Consider the following 19,222-nt stretch of genomic DNA (forward strand, 5'->3'; position numbering starts at 1 on the left):
TTGTTGGATAAGTCTAAATGACATAATCCTAAATCAAGCCAAGCTCTAAGCCTTAATCTTATGTAACCCTAATTTCTTATCTAAATTCACCACTTTAACATGGATCAACCATTATCAAACTGTGGAAACGAAAGTGGAGGGTTTGATAATTGTTTATCCATTATTCCAAATATCAATTCATAAAACGAAAGTGGAGCTTTGATATTCAAACAAGTGAATTTAGACAAGGATTGCAAAGGCAGCGAAATAGTCTTTGCAATCTTTGAGACATATAGTTTCGATCTTCAAGGGAACTAATAACAATCAAGTCAGCGAAATAGGCTTGGTTGTTAGAGGAACCAAAATCTAATAGTAATCAAGTCAGTGAAATATGCTTGGTTGCTAGAGGAACATAAGAGAAACTGTCTTGAGAAATTAGGTCTAACATAACATTATAAGCTTTTAGTTTGGTTTGTGAAGGACTTGTTATTTAGATGAAACCAACGATCCCAAGGCTCCTTTTATTATATTAATTTTCATTCGTTTGAAAACCTCAAACTTACAATTCTCTTCTTCTCTAATCATTTCCAAAGGTTAATTGAATTAAACTACTCCCTGTCGGAACGATACTCTTTTCATACTACTTCGGTAAGACCGTGCACTTGCGGTTTTATCTCATCAAGTTTTTGGCGCCGCTGCCGGGGAGTAAACTAACTTAATTAACTCTTTCTTTGTGATCAGAACTCCTTCTTCTTCCTCTTTTCTTCTACTTCTTTCTTTGTATTACCAATTAACTTCTTGGGTTCTCGATTTCTTATGCGAAGAAGTAAAAGTCTCGGAGAATTTATTCCTGAGATCGAAAGATATTTGCATAAGAAAAAGAGAGAGGCACAAAATAATACTGCTAGGCTGAACGCACTCTCAAAGAGTATGCTACTCCTTCAACTAAAGAGCCACAAGCTATTATCGTGTACCCAACGGTTGAGGGTAACAACTTCGAAATCAAGCCTGCACTACTCAATTTTGTGCAGTAAAATCAGTTTTCTGGATCACCCACTGAGGATCCAAATCTCCATATTTCTTCCTTCCTTAGACTCAGTGGCACCATAAAAGAGAACCAAGAAGCCGTAAGACATCATCTCTTTCCCTTTTCCTTAAGGGATAGAGCTAGCGCTTGGTTCCATTCCCTAGAAGTCGGTTCCATCACTTCATGGGACGATATGAGGCGAGCATTCCTTGCCCGATTTTTCCCCCCATCTAAAACCGCTAAACTAAGAGATCAAATCACGCGGTTCAATCAAAAAGATGGGGAGTCTCTTTATGATGCGTGGGAGCGTTTCAAGGAAATGCTTAGACTTTGTCCCCACCATGGCTTGGAAAAGTGGCTTGTAGTCCACACCTTTTATAATGGCTTGTCATATACCACTAAGATGTCTGTTGATGCAGCTGCAGGCGGAGCTCTAATGAACAAAAATTATACGGATAATGGCTCAAAATCACTACCAATGGACCAACGAGAGAGTCATCACCGCTTCTACTCCCTCTAAGAAAGAGGCAGGTATATACGAAGTCTCAGAATATAACCACCTTGCTGCTAAGGTTAAGGCATTAACCCAAAATTTTGAAAAACTTAATGTTAATGCTGTCACACCTTCTTCTGCATCCCCTCCTTGTTAAATTTGTGGTATATCCGGTCATATCGGTGTTGATTGTTAGTTAGGTAGTGCTGTCAATATTGAGCAACTGAATTACGCTCAATATAACTAAGGAACGAGGCCAAATCAAAATTTTTACAAAAATCCTCAAGGTTCCTATGGACAAGCAGCACCACCTTGCTATACAAACAACCAGAGAGTGGCTCAGAAATCAAGTTTGGAGATTTTGTTGGAAAATTGCATAGCTAATCAAAATAAAAATCTTCAAGAATTGAAAAACCAAACGGGATTTCTGAACGACTCTCTCTCCAAACTCACTACCAAGGTTGATTTTATCGCCACACACACCAAAATGCTTGAGACCCAAATCTCCCAAGTGGCCCAACAAGTGGCCACCTCTTCGCAAACACCAGGAGTCTTTCCTTGTCAACCTGAAACAAACCCCAAGGCTCATGTCAATGCTATTTTTCTTGGGGGTAGTAAGTTAGAAGAGACCGTTGCTAGAGCCAAAAGTGTCAAGTGAGAGAGTGTTAAGCTTCTAGGTAAGAAAGGTGCGATAGAAAGTGAGAAACCGCTTGATGAGAACAAAGCCCTTACACCATTAAGGCTTATTAAGCTTAACTTGGAGGCTCAATTCACTAAATTCTTAAACATACTTAAAAAGATTTGCATTAGAGATCTAGGAAGTTTTGCCATCCCTTGTATGATAGGGAGTGAAACCTTAAATCGAGCCTTATGTGATTTAGGAGCTAGTGTTAGTCTGTTGCCCTTACCCCTCTTTAAAAGGCTGGGAATAGGGGAGTTAAAGCCTACTGAAACAATATTGAAGTTAGCCGATCGTTCTGATATCCAACCTGTCAGATATGTTGAGGACATCCCCGTTAAAATAGAAGGGATATACATCCCAACTGATTTCATGGCGCTTGACATAGATGAGGACAATGAGTGCCCTATAATCTTAGGACGACCCTTTCTCGCCATTGTGGGTGCTATAGTAGATGTTCAGAATGGTAGGATTGTTTTTCAAGTGAGTGATGAGCTGATAGGGTTTGAGTTGGAGAATTATATGAAAGGTCCCGCTCTCTATTCTTGTAACGTGATTAAAGTTCATGATGTGAAAGAACGCTCATTAGCGTCATCTACACAATATGACCTTTTTGATCCCTTCTAAGGACACTTTCTTTTAACGTCAAGCTAATGACTATAAAGAAGCGCTTCGTGGGAGGCAACCCACGCATTTAACTGCTTTTGTTTTGTTTTGTTGTTTGTTTTTAAATGTTTTGTAGGTAATTGTCCGAGTATGATTCGAGAAAACGGAGAAATTTTGAAGCCAATTCATCCAGAACCTTGGCACGGTTCGTGGTCACACTGGCACGGCCGTGCCAGACTTTGCCTTCCAAAAAACTAGTCCACATCCAGAAAGTTGGCACGGCCCGTGCTAAGGTTGGCACGGCCGTGCCCGATCCTAGATTTAGTTTTACCTCACCTTTCATCTTCTTCATCCTTCATTCTCCACCACAAACATCTCTCTACATTCAAACTTCTCTCAAAAACCTCCATAACCATAGAAACTTCAAACCTCCATATCTCCCTCAAAACCTCACCAATTCACAAAATTCCTTCACCTAATCAACCACAATCCACATTTCCATCATAACCCTTCAATCAAAAACAACTTTCCTCTATCCCTACCAAAAATCATCAAATTCGTAGCCCCCATTCACCTACCTAAAAACCCACAAATTCTTCACCAATTCACCCAACCCAACTCCTAACACTTACTCAAACCCCAACCCCATCACCCAACCAACCTTTTCCACCAAAAACATTTCCCAAAACCTAACCTTCACCCACAACACAAAAGGTCAACCAAGGTTAAGGATAATGGCATCTAGGAAAGGTGGAGCAAGCTTTTCCGGAGGACCACAATCAAAGAAGAAAACGCAAGCCAAGAATCATGGAATAATCTTCAAGGACACCAAGCAAAGGGACAGGTATAAAATTCTTCTCTCTAAACCTTTGCACCCTTGTCGATATCCTAATCCTTATACTTTAAGTGTGCTAGGACTAAGGGATAATGTGTTTAGCTTACTAGGAAATTTAGGATGGGTTGATATGCTTAGACCTATGAAAGGTTTTGAAAATTTCACTTATGAATTCTTAAGTTCTATTGAATTTACGAAGGATAAAGTGAACTTTGATAACCCCGACCATAGAGTCTCCTTCCGACTTTTGAATATGGATTACGAGATGTCTCTTGAAATTTTTTGTTTAGAGATGGACTTCGCAAACGCGGGGTTCATCCACGACTCTTGGAATCCAAATCTAAAGTCGGAAGACTATGACCCCGCTCTCTTTTGGAAACGCATTACCGGGTTAAGGCATTATAATCCTCGCAACAATAAGGCTAGAAACATTCACAACCCAGTGCTTAGATACCTCCAGAGAGTCATGGCTTGTACTATTTGGGGTAGAAAAGAGGTAGGAACAACTAGGACGGATGAACTTTTTATGCTTTGGGCAATGCTTAGTAACAATCCCGTTAATACTTGCTTCTACCTACTTGATTACCTTTCCTCCATAGGTGCTAGACCGGATAATAGAGCTGAGATAGTAGTCGGTGGTATCATTACCTTCATCGCTAGGAAGTTTGGAGTGGGTGAGGAAGATGGGATAAATCCAATTGAGGGCAACAATAGGCTTAATATTGAAACCCTTTTTGCTATGAATTTCATTAAGATTCACCCACCCATGACTTATGCACTTCAACTTCGTATACCTCTTTTGTTTCTACTTCCTAACCCATCTCGGACTAACCCCGAGGTGGAAGAAAATTTGTTGTATGTTGGTGATGGATTACAAGTACATGAAGAGCATAATCAAGGTGACGAAGAAGGTGCACACATGCACCATGAAGAGGAGCCCCATGACCATAACGCCGACAATGAAAGATGGGCATGGATGCAAGCCGAGGTACAAAGGATAAGCACCGAGCAGCAAAGGCAAGGTGTTGAATTATCCGGGCTAAGAAATGATGTCCTAAGGGGCAACCGCATATCCGAAGAAAATAACAAAATGCTTCGGAACATGATGCAACACTGACCTCCAAGGTCCTCCCTATGGACCTCCATAAAAATGTGAGCTTTCCTCTTCCTCTTTTTCACCTTATCTCTTCAATCTCTATCTTGTTCTTCTCCTTCTTCTTTTTTCTTCTATCTTGAATCATTGAGGACAATGCTTCTCCTAAGTGTAGGGGAGCCTAATAAAGTGTCTTTAGTCGTAGTGTTTCCAAACTCCCGTGAACTTTATTCTTTTATTTCGTTTTATTGTAAAAGGCATGAATAAGCAGCTTGTTTTTAATGTTTTATTAGGACATAAATTTTTTATTGTCTCTTCAGTGGTCGTTTCTTGTACATGAAAGTGATTTCTTGTGTTGTAAGTATTCTTGCTATACCCACATCAAGTTTTATTGTGAAAATTCTCCAATGAGAATAGCACCTAGTTGCAATCCTTCAGTAAGTGTATGAATCGGTATTTTAAGGAACACGTTCTAGCTTTAATGGTAACCTGGACCCTTAAAAATCTTCAGAGTAAAAGTAGTATAAGTTTGTGTGGGAATAATTCTAATGTGATGAAATGTGTAAACCGAAATGGGGCAGAAGGATATCACCAGCACGTGGAGGAAAAGATACCCTCTCACTGACTTCCTAAATGTGGTGATGACTTCTCAAACAAATTGTGCTTAAATTAAACACTCTAAAAAGAGGAACTTCCTAAGTGAAGTAAACAAGTTGTAGCACTACTTAGGGTGATCATAGAAACTTGGAGGAAAGGATACCCCCTCACGGACTTCCAATGTGAAATGATAGCCCCTAGGCATGTACAAGCCCCCAAATGTATAAATTCATCAAATCTATCTTAACTCTCCCACCTCTCTTATATGAAATGAAGAAAAGATTTTTCTCGGTCATTTTAGTGTTAAGGTTAGAACCTGCTCCTCATAATATCTATCTTATACAGGAGCAAGAAAAGGGTTGGACTACACACACACACACTCACTTGAGATTTGTTGTTGGGTTGAATAAGTTTACAAGGAATACTTGAAGTTGTGATTAGTGTACATTGAAATGAGACCTCGAGGGAGACATAAGCTTTTATTTAAATTGTCATATATTAATCCTTTTGTTGCTGCCATGTCTATGCCTTTTGCTTGAGGACAAGCAAAGATTCAAGTGTGGGGGAGTTTGATGAGTCACTTATTGACTATTTTTATATGCTTTTAAGTTTAGTTTTATTTAGATTTTATTTTATTATATATTAGTATTATTTCCTTTTTAGGATAGTTTACTACAAATTGCATTTTATTTTATTTTAGGAATGAATATTGGATGGATTGAGTCTTGGAGCAAAAGAAAGGGATTTGGAGCCGATTGGATGCAAAAATATGTCTCCCCACAGTCAGAAGCTTGGCACGGCCCGTGCTAGCCTTGGCACGGCCGTGCCACCCTCCAGAGTGCCCTTTGCTGCTTTTTGCTTAGATTTTAAGCTACTCTATTTTTAGCCCAAATGTAATTGCTTAGATTTTAAGTCAAGTGTATGCTATAAATAGAGTAGCCATCCATCACAAATATTCTTCTTTACTTGGAATACAATAAGTGACAATTGCTTTTCTAATTAAAGTTCTTTTCTTTTCCTTTATTTTCTTGTCATTTACCTTTATGCTTTCTCTCTTCTCCCCCATGTCTACGATGAACATGAGTGAGTAGACTTCTCCTTGTCTTGGGATTGTTGGATAAGTCTAAATGACATAATCCTAATCAAGCCAAGCTCTAAGCGTTAATCTTATGTAACCCTAATTTCTTATCTAAATTCACCGCTTTAACATGGATCAACCATTATCAAACTGTGGAAACGAAAGTGGAGGGTTTGATAGTTGTTTATCCATTATTCCAAATATCAATTCATAAAACGAAAGTGGAGCTTTGATAGTCAAACAAGTGAATTTAGACAAGGATTGCAAAGGCAGCGAAATAGTCTTTGCAATCTTTGAGACATATAGTTTCGATCTTCAAGGGAACTAATAACAATCAAGTCAGCGAAATAGGCTTGGATGTTAAAGGAACCAAAATCTAATAGTAATCAAGTCAGCGAAATAGGCTTGGTTGCTAGAGGAACATAAGAGAGACTGTCTTGAGAAATTAGGTCTAACATAACATTATAAGCTTTTAGTTTGGTTTGTGATGGACTTGTTATTTAGATGAAACCAACGATCCCAAGGCTCCTTTTATTATATTAATTTTCATTCGTTTGAAAACCCCAAACTTACAATTCTCTTCTTCTCTAATCATTTCCAAAGGTTAATTGAATTAAACTACTCCCTGTCGGAATGATAATCTTTTTATACTACTTCGGTAAGACCGTGCACTTGCGGTTTTATCTCATCAGCGGACATATGCAATGTCTTCCTACTCAAGGCATCTGCAACAACGTTAGCATTACCTGGATGATAATTCAAACCAAAGTCATAATCTTTCAATAATTCGAGCCACCTTCGATGCCTCATATTCAATTCTTTCTGATCGAACAAATACTTTAAGCTCTTGTGATCACTAAACACCTCAAACCTCGAACCATACAAGCAATGTCTCCATATCTTCAATACAAAGACCACAACCGCCAACTCTAAATCATGCGTCGGGTAATTCTTCTCATGAATTCTGAACTGTCTTGAAGCATAAGCTACCACTTTACCATCTTGCATAAGTACACCTCCTAAACCCAACTTGGACGCATCACAGTTGTTATCTCGATTTTGGGGTATCAAGTCATTAATTAGGCTTGAACCTTTCAATCTTTGATATTCTCTATTTTTTCTTGGGAAGGGTAAAATTGAGAAAACCCTTAGAAACTCTAAGTTCGGGGGTCGTTTTCGTTACGGGAAGGTGTTAAGCACCTGTAACGACTATAGTATTCTATAGGAACCGCTTTCCTAGCTTTATGTCTACGCTTTACTTTTATGCTTATTTATTGAAAAAGAGAGTTTATTTAGGTTAAGGATTTGGAAAGAAAGTGTATGAGATTTCATTTTATTGGACTTGGACAGGTTTTGACCTCTTGCCTACATACCCTTTTAAGGGATCAAAATTCCATGTAGTTCTCTTCCAAAAGTATTTTTGGTGTTTCAATTGATTTTAGTTTTTGAAAATGGTTTTGAAGAAGAGAAAGAGGCCGTAAAGGCATGAGAGGAAAAGATATTGAATTGTTGGTTCAATTATTAACGAAAAAATGTCTAAGTAGAAATTAAGATTCATTTGAATTTGATTAAGAAAATAAAGGAAAATACAATGGAGTTTTGACTCCAAGGTTTATTAGGAAAGATTTGAGTGATGGAATTAATTTGCTTTGAAAAATGAACATTTTCTAAGCATCGCGTCTCCTAAACATACATCTAAAACGGTAAACATACAACGTGTGTGCGTGTCGGTGCTTGTGTCGGTGTACATCACTATAAAGAGTCCATTATCCTTTACATTTCCCTAGTTTACATGCTATGGTCTTGTAAGGAATTAAAAGGAAATTAAACTACCTAAAATTACATGTCCATTTGACATAGAAATTGAAAGATAAAATGCCTAAACTACAAAAAATGAAGATAAAGTGATAAAGTGCTTATGAAATGGATGAAACATGAAATAGAATGATTAGTAGAATAAGGCATAAATGGTAAGAAAAAGTAAGCAATTGAATATGAGATAAAACGGTGAAAATGACGACAATAGCCGAAACGTAAAAGGAAACACATTACTTGAAACACAAGAAACTAAAAAATCACATCTAAAACAGTAAAACAAACACATGATCAGAGGCATATTCATCACAAAATTGCATATCAATCACTCATATCATATATCAAAATATTATGAACAAAAATGTGGCAAAAATTCCCAAGAATCAACTTAAAAAGAGAAAAAAAATCAAGAACTAACACACACATTTTATCAATTTCTTAACATGCAAAAATATCACAAAAATATCAAAAATGTATCAAGAAACACATAGAAAATTTTTAGGAATTTTATGGAAAAAAATAAAGCAAGCAGGAGGTCCACATAGCAAGAAACAAGGGTGTGCATAGCATGAAAAAAAAGTAAAAACGCAGAAAAAAAACCAAAAGAAACAGGCCCAAGCCCAAGCCTAAGGGGTCCGGCCGCACAGGAACCACAGGATTGATCCAGAGGATCAAACCCTAGATCTAACGGTCAAGATCAAAGGATGGTGAACCAAAGCTGGACCGGTCTGGTTCGGTTGCTTATAAAATGTGGAGGGACCGGTCCAGTTTCATTTTTCACTTCCCTCTCTCTCTCTTCACTAATTCTAGTGAGAGAAGCTCTCACTTCTCTCTTCTCCCTCCCTCGCCGGTTTCTGAGAAAGCCGGCCGGAGAGGATGAAGATCTGGCCGGAACCTTCAAGGTCCGCCGGAATCTTCATCTTCTCCGGCGAGATCTGCAGATTCCGACGTTCAAAAATTCCAGAATTCGACCAAAACTACTCCAAATTCGACCAAAACTACTGCAATCCACTCGCCTTCTAAACCTGAGTATGAATCCACCACTGAAATTTGCAGGCAAGGCTTAAATCAACGTAGATCTAGAAAAAGCTTTACGGTCTTTCGAAGAAAATTTTAGGTTTTTTACTTTTTTGAATGAAACTGTTTAGAAACTCCAAGATCTACGTTGATTTGTCTGTGTTGATGTGTTTTGAAAGAAAAGGAAGAAAAAGAAATTTTGAGTATGTTACCTATGGTTTTAATCGGAGATTTCGAGCAAGATTCTTCGGAAACACTTGATTCTCGTTCTGTTTGATGATTTGGTGCTCGGAACCGAAAATAAATCGATGATTCTTTCACTGATTTGATTTCTTCTTCTTTACCGGTTCAATTTCTCCATTTCTTTCCTTCTTCTTCTCCTTCTCTAACTCTGTGATCGGTGCTGGAGTTCCTCGCCTCCGGGGAGGAATTCGTGCCTTGAATTGCAGAGGAGTCAATTCAGTGATGAAGATTCATCAATGAATCTATGAGAATTGACGAATTTGGTTCTGGAAAATTTAGGGTTTGAACTTGTTCTTTTGTTCTTGGTGAATTTTCTGTTTTTGATCCTAACTGACAAGAGAGAGAAGATTCTTCTCTGTTTGTGATGTGGCATGTAATGAATGGGATTCTTTTTTCTTCTGACACTGTGCACTATTTATAAGCTGCCAAGTGTGCCTTTGGACCAATGAAATGGTGACACCTGTACTTGAACTTGAAATGGCTCGGCCTTGTACAATTTGTGACTTGGGACCTTTCTGCAAAATAATAAACTTGAAGGACTAATCTGCAATTGTAAAAACAAAAAACAAAAAAAATGCAATTTTAAAAAAAAATGGGACCAAAATGCAATTTTAGAAACTGTCTCAGGGACCAAAATGCAATAAAAATAAAATTGGACTAGAAATTGGTAAATTGGACAAAACGTAAAGTGAAATCTAAAATAAAATCAACAAAAGGACTAAAATGAACCAATTACAAAAATGAGGTATTTTAAAATACCTCTCTGTCGAAATTTTGATGGGAAAAGACCAAAATGCCCCTAGGGACTAAACTGACTCAGATGCAATTTTTGAAATGATTTTTTTTAACAAAAACTCAACAATGATTTATAAAACAAGTTGAAAAGACTCAGAGACAATCACAGGGACTGAAATGGGTTCCACTGCAGGAAATGACCAAAATACCCTTCTTGTATGATTTTTGCAAATATTTGAATTAAAGTGCAAGAAAACAAAGCAATGATTCAGAGAGACTTTTTTAATGACTTGTAACACAAGAAAGGACACTTTGGATGGTTTTATGCAAGAAAATCACAGACAAAATCACAATTGAAAATACTTTGAGACAGAGACAGTAAAAGGTGCAAATGATACAAAGTAAAGGTTCAGAGTAAAACAACAGTAAATTGACAATTATCAGTAGTAGAAAATAAATTTGAATGAGTATTTTTAGGTCCAAAATCAGGGTATAACAGCTGCCCCTATTTAAGTTTCTTTGTCCGGAGGGTCAAGAGACGGAGTCTTTGGCTTGACGGGACGAAGACACTTAAATATCAACATTTGCACTGTTTTTGGACGTAAAAATACGCTTGCACATTTTCAAATATCATGAATGCCATGCAACATTTGGATTATGAATGCAAGACAAACGAGAGTTGGAACTAACAAAAGATGTCGTATCCATTGCGGGACTGGTAGACATTGGCAAGATAATAGGAAACTAGAAGCAAATTGACGGGTACAAGCTGTTCTTGGATTGAACTGGGCACTTGACCGGGGATAAAGGCAAATAGACAGGTACGAGTTGTTCTTGGATCTGAACTGGTCACTCGACCAAAATCATAGACACATAGACAGGTACGAGCTGTTCTTGGATTCGAACTGGTAACTCGACCGATAACATAAGCAAATTGACAGGTACAAGCTGTTCTTGGACTTGAACTAGCCACTTGACCAAACAGAAACATATTGACAGGTACAAGCTGTTCTTGGACGTGAACTAGCCACTTGACCAAACAGAAACAAAGTTCACTAGGGATTTTAACAAAATATAGATTGAAACTGACTTGACGTCGATTCGATTTGAAAGGTAGAAATTGACCAATATCATTGGCTCACAAGATTTTGACAGAGAACCTGACATAAGTATTGAATTGAGACTGATGTTGACATTGGAAATGCAATATGCATGGATGATATAACAGTTTTATTAAACGCACGGGCACGTAATATGCATGATTATGCATGTATGAATGCTTGAAATGCATGATGGTTGGCAATTTGTAAGACGGTTTCTCAGACGAGACATTGGAGTATTGGGCACGTAGTGGCTCGTGCTATATTACACATTCCTGGAAATCCTCTTTGGAGATATCGTCGTTGGGAGACGTATCAGAACCATGGCTGAGGGCAGGTGGCTATGCAACTTACTGGGGACCAAGGTTCAGGAGATCCCTCGATCACCGTCATCACTGCTGGATGTCTCAGTGCTGGGTATACATTGGATATTGCATCTATGGTCAATGCCTTTTGCATGATTTTATAATAATTTTGTTTTGCATCCCATTTTTGCCTGGATCGCCCTTTCGGGTTTTCGACCCACCGGGGAAATAAATTTTTTTCACTGTCCCATTCTTGCCTGGATTTCCCCTTAGGGTTGTCAATCCAGCGGGGTGCTCATTTTTGCCTAAGCTGCCCCTTCGGGTTTTCAACTTAGCGAGCTTATTCATTTTTCATGCATTTTCATTCTGTTTTTTCATTCTTACCATTGACCACAGACCGTCCTGAGGAAAAGCCTGCTCGTAACACATATTGAGATATACATTAACATGAACTCGTTCATGCGTGTTTCACTTGAATGTACCTTGTTGCTCAGGTTTGCTTTCAAAATAGACAGGAAAACTTTTCAATTTTCAAGAATGTTTGTTTCAAGCATTGTCATTATCAAAATAGAAAGAAAATGTTTTTTTTTTTGCATATAACTTTGGAAGTAAAGAAAAAAATATAGAGTTTCAAACAAAAGCACGGGCTCAAATTGATGTATAAGAGTGGTGGTCAGCCAAAGGCGGGACTCCACGGATTTACAAAGCTTGGAAAATGGTAATTTTATTGGTTGGTGGTACATTGGGCATGGTAACCACTATATTTCCTAGAAATTTGAATTCACAAGTGTAGCAGCTTCTGACAAGAACAACCATTGACAGTTACAGATGTCCCAAGGGGATGGTGATTTGCCAGATATAGTTACTTGCCTTTTGTTTCAATCTCATTTTTGCATGAACCGTCCTTCCGGGTTTTCGGCTCATCGAGACGCTCATTTTTGCCTGAGTTGCGTACAATCTCAGCGAGCTTTTTCACATATATTTTCTTTGTCCCTTATTTTGCCTGGACCGCCCTTTCGGGTTTTCGATCCACCGGGAAGCGCATTTTTGGCTAGGCCGCCTTTTCGGGTTTTCGACCTACCACGCTGTTCTTTTCATATATCTAGGCAAAGTATTTCTTGACTATATCAGCATTCACAGGATTTGGAAGTTCTGCACCATCCATGTGTGTAAGAATTAAAGCACCACCAGAGAAGGCCTTCTTGACAACATAAGGACCCTCATAGTTAGGCGTCCACTTGCCCCTTCGGTCGGGTTGTTGGCTTATCCTCCTTTTCAATACAAGTTCACCTTCCTTGAATTCTCGAGGACGGACTTTCTTGTCAAAGGCAGTCTTCATTCTTACTTGATATGACTGTCCACGAGCCACGACATCCATACGTTTTTCCTCAACCAAGTTCAACTGATCATACCGGCTTTGGCACCATTCAGCCTCGGATAACTTTGCTTCCATGATCACACGGAGAGATGAGATCTCCACTTCCAAAGGAAGTACTACTTCCATACCATATACAAGAGAGAAAGGGGTTGCCCCGGTTGAACTACGCACTGTAGTACGGTAGCCATGCAGAGCATAGGGCAACATCTCATGCCAATCTTTGTAGGTAGTTACCATTTTCTGGACAATCTTCTTGATGTTCTTATTGGCTGCCTCAACTGCACCATTCATCTGAGGCCTATAAGGAGAAGAATTATGATGTTCGATCTTGAATTCTTTACAAAGAGCTTGCACCACATTGTTGTTCAGGTTGGTACCATTTTCGGTAATGATCTTGCTGGGAACACCATATCGATAGATGATGTTGTTCCTGATGAACTTGGCTACCACTTGCTTGGTTACATTGGTATAAGATGCCGCTTCAACCCATTTGGTGAAGTAGTCAATTGCCACTAAAATGAAACGATGACCATTTGATGCTTGCGGTTCAATTCTTCCAATCATGTCGATGCCCCACATGGAGAACGGCCATGGGGAGGAGATAACATTGAGGGCATGCGGAGGCACATGAATCTTATCAGCATAGATTTAACATTTATGGCACTTTCTGGAGTGTTGGTAGCAATCATGCTCCATGGTCATCCAGTAGTAACCTGCTCGTAACAACTTTCTTGGCATAGTGTGCCCCATAGCGTGGTTCCCGAAGGTACCGTCATGTACATCATGCATTAACTGCTCCGCTTCGTGTTTATCAACATATCTTAACAATACCATGTCGTAGTTTCTCTTGTACAGAATATCTCCATCTAACAGGAATCTACTGGCCAATCTTCTCAGGGTCTTCTTGTCCCTGTTGGAGGCACCCAGTGGATATTCATGGTTTTGCAAGAACTACTTGATGTTATAATACCATGGTCTATCGTCAACCACATTCCCGTCAGCCCGATTGATCATATCTTCAATAGTAAACACATGAGAAGGTCTTTCAAGGCGTTGCACTTGGATTATTGGCACATTGTTCCAATGATTCACTCGAAACATGGAGGATAGAGTAGGAAGAGCATCGGCCATTTGGTTCTCATCCCGAGGGATATGGTGCAATTCGACCTTTGTAAAATATGTCAGCAAACGTCTCGCGTAATCACGGTAAGGAATCAGCTTGGCATGGTGGGTCTCCCATTCACCCTTTATCTGGTTGATGACAAGTGTCGAATCTCCATAGATGTCGAGGTGTTTGATTCTCATGTCAATTGCTTCCTCGATCCCAAAGATACATGCTTCGTATTCGGCCATATTGTTTGTACATTCGAACAGAATCCGGGCGGTAAAAGGAATATGGTGCCCCTGCGGGGATACAACGATTGCCCCGATTCCTTTACCATATAAGCATTGACAACACCATCAAAGACTAATCCCCACTTGCTATTGGGATCTGGACCTTCACCAATCAACGGTTCTTCGCCGTCTTTTGATTTGAAATACATGATCTCTTCATCGGGGAAATCGAACTTAATTGGTTGGTAATCATCAAGAGGTTGGTAGGCAAGATGATCGGCAAGAATGCTACCTTTGATTGATTTTTGAGCCTTGAACACAATGTCATATTCAGACAAGAGCATCTGCCAGCGTGCAATCTTCCCAGTAACACAGCAGGTTTCTCGAAGATATACTTTATCGGATCCATTCTGGATATCAACCAAGTTGTATGATTCACCAAATAATGACGCAAGCGTTTGGCGGCCCAGGCCGGAGCACAACAAGTCTTTTCAAGCATCATATACCGAGTTTCACAGTCGGTGAACTTCTTGCTCAGATAGTAGATAGCATGTTCTTTCTTTCCAGTCTCATCTTGTTGACCAAGTACGCATCCCACGGATTCATCAAACACTGACAAATACATAATCAAAGGCTTCCCTTCCATGGGTGGGACAAGGATAGGTGGTTCCAGCAGGTAATTCTTGATGCTATCAAAAGCTCCTTGGCATTCATCGTTCCATACAATAGGCTGATTCTTCCTGAGTAGCTTGAAGATCGGCCCGCAGGTTGCGGTCATGTGAGATATGAATCGGGAGATGTAATTCAATCGCCTGAGGAAACCTCTGACTTGTTTCTCGGTCTGCGGGGCTGGCATTTCTCGGATGGCCCGGACTTTATCAGGGTCGACTTCAATGCCCTTTTGGCTGACAATGAAGCCTAGTAACTTTCCAGATCTGACGCCGAACGTACATTTGTTAGGGTTCAATCGAAGCTTGTACTTTCTCAACCTTTCGAACATTTTTGTCAAGTATTCGACATGTTGCTCCTCATCTTTTGACTTCACAATCATATCGTCCACATATACTTCGACTTCTTTGTGAATCATGTCATGAAACAGAGTAGTCATTCCTCTTTGGTAGGTAGCACCAGCATTTATTAGGCCGAACGGCATCACTTTGTAGCAGAAAGTACCCCATGGGGTGATAAAAGACGTCTTTTCTCTATCTTCAGGGGACATTTTGATCTGATTGTAACCGGAGAAGCCATCCATGAAGGAGAACACCTTGGACTGAGCAGTATTGTCAACAAGCACATCAATATGGGGTAATGGGAAGTTGTCTTTTGGACTGGCTTTGTTCAGGTCTCTGAAGTCAACACACATCCGGACTTTTCCATCCTTCTTTGGCACAGGTACAATATTGGCAACCCATTCAGGATACTCGATTGTCATGAGAAAACCCGCATCAATCTGCTTTTAAACCTCACTCTTAATCTTGAGAGCCATATCTGGATGAGTCCTTCTCAATTTCTGCCTGACGGGAGGACATTCAGGCTTTGTTGGGATCCGATGTTCCACAATCTTAGGATCTAGACCTGGCATATCTTCATACGACCATGCAAAAATATCCGGGTATTCTCAGAGGAGCTGGAAGATCTTCCTTTTAACCCCTTCCTCTAGAGCAGCACCGACCTTGATCTCTCGCTTGTTCTCTTCGGTACCTAGGTTGATAAGCTCAATCTCTTCCTGGTGAGGCTGAATGGCTTTCCTTTCTTGCTCGAGCAGTCGAGTGATCTCATATGGTATATCATCACCTTCCTCATCTTCGGCTTCATACACCGGGAATTCAAAATTCAGAGGAAATGTAGGGTTACTGTGCCCAACGGGTTTACTATGGCTCAATCTGCGTAAAATGGTTGGATGATTTTAGAAAGAGGTTTTTATGCAGATTTTTTGAAATCAATAAGAAAATACAGATGTTTTGGTTTTTTCTGGCATTACCATTATTTCCAAGGAAAAGGCACTAAAAAAAATAAATAAAAGCCGTGAAAGAAACGACGATTTTTATTGATAACGGGAATGCCGAAACAATCATGCCCTTACAGAAAATATCACTTTCGCTTTGGGCAGAGCAAGAGGATTGCTATTTTTTTGAAAAAACAAAACTTAAGCAACAAGACACATTACTCGGAAACATGCATGATTGAAGGAATGTCGATGGCATCCCAATCTCTCGCAATGGCTCCTGGTATAACAAACACAGGCCTAGGACCAAATCCAGTCGCCTCTTCAGTAATTGCATTGACAAACCCAGCACTATGGAAAGTTCTTGTGGAGACACCTGATGTTGGGGAAAACCCGAGACCTTCTTTATGCTTATTCTCGCGGAGTTGTATTAACTTGCCCCAGCCGGCAGCCTATCCTTCTTGGACAGCCTTCTGAGCGTCTTTTAAAGAAGCCATAGTAGCCCCAGCCTTCTTAGGCTCCGTACCTTCAATAGTCAAACCTTGAAAGGAAGTTCCTTCAGCAGATCCAGCTTCAATGCAAGAGAAAGATGACAGCTGGCTAACCAAATATGCCTCTTCTCCATGGACTGTAACAAGCTTCCCATTCTTTACAAACTTCAATTTCTGGTGCAGGGTAGAGGTTACTGCGCCAGCATCATGTATTCATGGTCTTCCCAGGAGACAGCTATAAGAAGCATTGATGTCCATGACCTGGAATGTGATCAGAAAATTTTCAGGACCGATAGTCATTGGCAGATCTATCTCCCCAAGAACATTCTTACGGGATCCGTCAAAGGCTTTTACCAGAAAAGTACTTCTTCTCAGAGGAGTCTCTCGATAGCTTAACTGATCCAGAGTCGATTTAGACATCACATTCAGGGATGAGCCAGTGTCCACCAACACGTTTGATAGCATGTCAGACTTGCAATTCACAGAGATATGTAAAGCCAGATTGTGATATTTTCCTGCTTCAGGCAGCTCATCCTCACTGAACCACAGGTTATTACAAGCAGTAATGTTCCCTACTATGTCGCCGAATCGATCCACGGTGACCTCATGATCAACATAAGCTTGTTCCAACACTTTTAACAGAGTATTCCTATGGGCTTCGGAACTTAGGAGTAGTGACAGGACGGATATCTTTGACGGGGTTTGCAGCAGCTGGTCTACAATCTTGTAGTCACTTCTCTTGATTATCCTCAAGATCTCATCCAGATTGGAATCCTCTATAGACTGGCTTGGTCGGCTCACATCCTTAGTAACAGGAGAAACATCGGTCAGAGTTGCTTTGTCAATGGGTGGGGTGGTAGGTGTAGCTGCTTTCTTTTGGAACAACGGTGGACGAACCCTTCCGCTTCTCAGCGCTGCTGTAGTTCCTTCGGCGATGTTGCTCACCATGGCCAAGGATGCCAGAGGCACCTCTACTCCGTTCTCAATCATGGTAGCATTGTACTTGTAAGGGATAGCCTTTTCTGAAGTATAAGGTACTGGTCCGGGCAGCCTTATCACTAGAGGCTCAACATTCTCTTTCGAAGGCATGCTCTTAACGGGCGGATCATGAAAGACAGGCACAATCACACAGACATCGCTGACAGTCAAATAATTGTCGTTCATCAAGTTCTCGATGTCATTTTGAACAACGTAGCAACCCAAAGGATTACGGAAGCATTCTGGGCAACTGGCATGATCATGGTCGAACAAAGAGGCTTGGCATAGCTTGATGTGTAGTGGCACCAGAGGAGTTGCAATGTTACGAACGTCAAGTCTGGGAGCTTCCTCATATACCTCAACCATGTTCACAGCAGCGTGATTCGGAAGAGGATTGTCGAGGACATGAGGGACGTTATTCTCAAAGGTCAATTTTCCTTGGTCTATGAGCTTTTTTACAATGTACTTCAAAGCGTAGCATCCTTCAACATCATGACCCAGAGCACCTTGATGGAAATCACACTTGAGGTCAGAACGGAACCTGGGAGGCAACGGATCAGGTGGAGGCTTGCCCTGTCTGGTTGTGCAGTGCCCTCTGAGAAGTAGAGTCGGGAGTAACTCGGCATATAGCATTGGTATCGGAGGAAAGGTAGGTCTAGCTTGTTGCTGCTGTTGTTGTTAAGCTGGTGGCTGTTGTTGCATTTGCTGAACGATGGCATTAACGGGTATCTAAGGTTGACCCGATGGTAGAGGATACTGATGATAGAATGGTGGAAAGAAAGGATGCTGAGAGTATTGCGCATACGGGTACGACGGAGGTAACTGGGCAGCATTAATAGGGGCAACAGTAGCCATGGATTGACCGGCTCCGGCAGATACCATCCCTACTTCTGTTTCTTTCTTCTTATGATGACCGTTACCATACCTCTTTGATGCATTTGCGGAGGATTCAACTTTCTCGAATACAATAATGCCTTCTCTAACAGCTTCTTCTAGGCGAGTCCCCATGGTGACCATCTCAGAGAAGTTATTTAGAGCAGCAATGATCATTCTTTCGACATAATCCTTTTTCAGAGTTTTCAGGAATGTCTGAGTCATCTCCTCTTTGTCAAGAGCGGGAGTGATGCGGGCAGCTGCCCCCCTCCATCTCTGTGCATACTCGCGGAAGCTTTCATCTTTCTTTTGGGAGAGGGATCTGAGAAATTCCCTGTTTGGTTTCAACCTGGTATTAAACCCATAGTGGTTTTTAAAAGCAGCAGCCAATTCATCAAAGGTATGAACGTCATCTTTGCTCAAGCTGGTGTACCATTCTGCAGCGTCTTCCATTAAGCTATCTTGGAAGCAGTGAATCATGAGCGAATCATTGTCTGAGTAGTTACCCATCTTTCGGACATACTTGATAATGTGGTTCTGGGGACAAGTCAGCCCATTGTATCGGTCGAACTCTGGGACCTTGGACTTCTTAGGGATGTCCACCTTTGGTACCAAGCAGA

At 40.4% G+C, this 19,222-nt stretch overlaps 1 non-coding gene across 1 annotated transcript; it reads right to left on the reverse strand.

Moving 5' to 3' along the window:
• Nucleotides 1-1,247: 1,247 nt before the first annotated feature.
• LOC120577770 (small nucleolar RNA R71) lies at nt 1,248-1,354 on the reverse strand. Its single transcript, XR_005643752.1, has one exon. It is a non-coding gene; the product is annotated as a small nucleolar RNA R71 (small nucleolar RNA).
• Between the last annotated feature and the right edge of the window lie 17,868 nt (nt 1,355-19,222).

The sequence above is a fragment of the Medicago truncatula genome, chromosome 8 (assembly GCF_003473485.1).
Source record: "Medicago truncatula cultivar Jemalong A17 chromosome 8, MtrunA17r5.0-ANR, whole genome shotgun sequence".
Taxonomy (NCBI): Eukaryota; Viridiplantae; Streptophyta; class Magnoliopsida; order Fabales; family Fabaceae; genus Medicago; species Medicago truncatula.